Source organism: Corvus kubaryi, unplaced genomic scaffold (assembly GCF_017639235.1).
Source record: "Corvus kubaryi isolate FWS band 111438036 unplaced genomic scaffold, C.kubaryi_AGA036_p1.0 split1-131, whole genome shotgun sequence".
In the NCBI taxonomy this organism is placed as follows: domain Eukaryota; kingdom Metazoa; phylum Chordata; class Aves; order Passeriformes; family Corvidae; genus Corvus; species Corvus kubaryi.
Window position 1 is genome coordinate 28,915,980 of NW_024582073.1, and position 4,074 is coordinate 28,920,053.

At 41.8% G+C, this 4,074-nt stretch overlaps 1 long non-coding RNA gene across 1 annotated transcript; it reads left to right on the plus strand.

Moving 5' to 3' along the window:
* Nucleotides 1–556: 556 nt before the first annotated feature.
* On the plus strand, nt 557–3,057 carry LOC121676646. The gene is made up of 2 exons (XR_006020520.1): nt 557–754; nt 2,424–3,057. It is a non-coding gene; the product is annotated as an uncharacterized LOC121676646 (long non-coding RNA).
* The last annotated feature ends 1,017 nt before the right edge of the window (nt 3,058–4,074 follow it).

Consider the following 4,074-nt stretch of genomic DNA (forward strand, 5'->3'; position numbering starts at 1 on the left):
GAAATTATGCTGGCAGTATCAGGATCGATAATTATTTGAAAGATCTCCTCCTTGCCCAGGAAAAGTGCAAACCAATGCAAGAGAGGGACTTGGGCAACCTGCCCAACACAGAAGAAGTGAGGAGAACTGGAAAAGCTCTTTAGATCCCACGAAACACCTTCCATCACAACTTGGAGAGCCTGTCAGTGAAGAGCCAGGAGAAGGGGTTGTGAATTATACCTTGTGCATAATTTACAGAGTACTGTTAAATAAATACTTTTATGGCTTGCATATTCTAATGGATATTTCTTTCTAGGTCGTGTATTTTTTTGTGACTTGAATCATTTTTGTCAAGGACCATAATGTTAATGCAGGCTACTGAAATGAAAAATTTTTTAAAAAAGCATTGTTTTGCTGCACTTACTGATCAAACCTCCGCCTGCAACAAAATAACTGAGAAACCCCATCCTCACAAGGGGCTTATCCTCTTTTCCAGTCCTTTGTGCTCTGTGAACGGTGTCCAGGAGGAAGATCGGCATCAGGTACCAACTGGGACATCATCAAAATGCAGAACAAGTGTAAAACCCAACAAATCCTGTTCTTACAGTGAGCCAACACAAGAGGGTGGTAGAAGCATGTCCAGAGACGCTTTGGCTGTCATGGAAACATCTGAGGCTGGGGAGCTGCCGCTCCGATGCGCACCCATTGATTTGTACCTGCTGTTTGGAGGGCACCTGCGTCAGAGGCACCGCTGAGCTCTTCATCAGCATTCCAGGTGGGAGACGAGGCGCCGGGAACCGGGATTCGCGAAGCACATGCTAAGCAGTCTCCTTCGGGAAGGAGAGGATGATGCTCTGCCTGAGTGGGGACCAGGGAGAGCAGACCAAAGAGCTGGGTAATGAATAAAAAGGAAAATAAGCTCAGACAAGGTCTTACAGAAGGGATGCATCACTTGTAGGAGATGGATCACTTCCAGCTGCAGGCTGGTTAGGAAGGATCTCCCTGGGATGCTCATCTATCACTAAATGACAGCTTGGGTGTTCTCTGCCACTGGAGCTGACAATACCCATGGTTCTTGCTCCATGACATCCAGTTGGTCTCCTTCTGAAACCAGACTGGAACAAGACCAGGAATTCAAATGTCCCAGGTCACCCAGCCAGCTGCTGTTCCAGCTGGATTCCCTGAGCGCCTGTCCCCTGCTCCAGAAACCAGGGAGAGCTTGCTTTTTAATATCTCCTACGTCCCAGCTGTGCTGAGAGCCTTATTTTGAAATGCTGTCCAGTTCCCCTTGAAATTAAACATTGTCCTTTCAAATCCCAGTTGTGGTCACAAGACTTTTCCTGTAATGTAAATGGTGGGTGCTGTATGCCAGCAAGATAATTCTTGGATGTCCCAGAGGATGTCACATTGCCACTGGAGACAGAAACAACATTGAGTCACCACAACTTGTGTTGAATTTTAATATAGCAGACAGGGGGAGGTTTGGTGCTGGGATTAAAGTCTGTAGCCAGTGCTGATTTCCTAAAAAACCAAATTCTGCTTGATCCATGGAAGGAAAGGGTAGACCTCAGCTGGCAGAAGGGAACAAAATCCCACTGCTGACAGCAGAACTCCGTGCTGCACAGCCTGGGATCAGCCCATCAACCTTTCCTGCATCCCAAATCAGAAGAGCATTTAAAAATGCAGTTGTAATTTTCTACTTGAGAACTTTTTCCAGCTGGGTGCCTGTCTCAGTAGTTTTCTCTTCTCGACTTAAGCAGTAGAAGAACTGCAAATCGATTTTATCAGGATTTAATTAAATTTGAGCTGTGACCTGCAATGCAGTGTAATTCACACAAGTGAAATCTCTGATTGCAGCGGGGCTGAGCATGGGCATGAGGGTTTATTACTGGGACCTTCTTGCAATCAACAGGGCCCAGTCTGTCTTTCTAATTTATTCAGGATAGTCCTGGGCAAATGAAATTACTTCTCTGCCTGCAGCCTGTCAGCTTTAGCCTGAGCATATGAGGCAGATTAAATATGTATTCAGAACCCCAAATAATCTGCACCAACCTTAGAGCTGAGCCTGGGATTTCCAAGGGAAGTTCTTCAGTGTAAGGAAAAATACCAACACTACTCTTCATGGCAGCACCTCCTTCCCCCGTGACAAATCAATGGATGTAAATTCTCTGGAACCAAGATTTTGATTTTGCAGTGAGAGCCATTGACTCCTGACTGTTTGCAACAGTAATTAGCTTCATTACCACCACTGCAGCATTTAGCAGACACTTAAAATGTCAAAATAGGGATTTTTTGATTTTTTTTAAATTGAATTTTTTATTATGGCTGCATTCAGACATGACAGGCATCCAGTACAAGTCACCTTACTGTGAAAGCAGCAGTCAGTCTGATTTCAATGCCAAATTCATTGAATTCATGTTGTTATGCTTTTTTCCATTTTTCAGAACTCAGTCCACTGCACAGTTGCCTGCACTTTCTTCAGGAGGAAGCTTCATTTCCAGAGGGGAAACGAAATTTCTAATCACTGTGCTCACCCTGGAGTGCAGAGGATATTTCCAATCACCTGAGCCACTGGAGACATTTGGCAACTTGAAAAGCAAGGCTGGTGCCCTGGGGTGGATTCCATAGTCTGTGGAAAGATAAGCAGAGTCCAGGATCTGGCTTTTCCAACCTGAACAGTTCTGTGATTCTATAAATTCATGTGGGACTCAGCTGCTCCTGGCTAACCACAGCTCACTGGAACTTTCATCAAGGGGTGGTGTTGTTGCAAAGTTTAGTGCCAAAGTCAACACCAGGATTCATGAGGTCACTGGAGATGGATGGGCACCTACTGATAGGGAGATGGTTGTCTAATCCCAAAGTTTCTTCCATGGAGCACCTCTGGATATGTGACAGCTGCAGAGGGAACATATAATGCATTACTGTCCAATGTAATTTATATTTCTGGTATCAACCAAAAAACCAAATATAAGAGTGAGAAACTCTAGAAATGAACATTAATACGTTGTGTGATTCAGTTCAATGATTTATTAATATTCATAAATACTTAAAAAATAAAGTCATCCTTTGTCTTATATAGATCATTGATTTCGCTCTAATCCCTACAAAGCATTTGGAATTTCAACAGCATTCCAAGGGGAAAATATGATATTGGAAAGGTGAAAGATGTTTTCCAGAAGAGCTTTTACTCTTAATCCCTGCAAATCAAAGAGAATCTGATTTGGAAGGGTGTCTATAAATTGGAAACTGGGAAGCAGGTTTATATAGTTCTTAAAGCCAACATTTTCAAATTGTAATGCTGTGTTATCTGCTTCAATATGGCTTTCACTGCCCAGTTTGAGGCAATTCACTTTGAAACATTAGCTGAAATGCAGAAAGCCCAGTCCCAAGCACGGTTAATGAAGAATAAAAAATTCCACTGAATAATTCACAAACATTTTATGTACTGAATAAGGAAAAACAATTTGTGCAGTGCAAAGTGAAACAAAAATGTTTGAAAGGTATTGCCTGAGAAGTCCATAAAAACACCCTGTATTTATCCACAACCATTTAATTTAAGAGAATTTTTAATTAAAATAAAGCCTTATATCATTCTGTACATAAAGGCACTGAAAATTAAAATTATGCTGGGACATAAAACCTTACCTTGATGTTGGGACATTTGTAATCTATTTCCAGCTTGTCCCTAAATATTGGTGAATATTTAACGCCTTTGTGCTTTAGCATCTCTAGTATGAAATCAAAACAATGTTGTTTCTGACTTGCCCATTTGAAATTTTATTTATCAATATGTTTAAAGGATTTCAGGATCTCCATATAGAAAATCAAAGTATTGCCACAGTCACTGTGAAAGCTGCTTGTTCTTTGCATAAATGTTTGCTGTATTCCATGCATTTCCTGACAATGGATGTTTCCCACTTGTTGAGAATTACTGGTGTCACTGGCGTGGACTTGGGAAAGGCTGTCAGGCATTTGGCAAATTTTTGTGACAATTTTGGATCCAAAATCTGCTGCAACTCTGCATCTGTTACCTGTGAGACTGATTTAATATCATTCAGTCCCTTGATTATCAATATCATTTTACTTCCAGGGAGT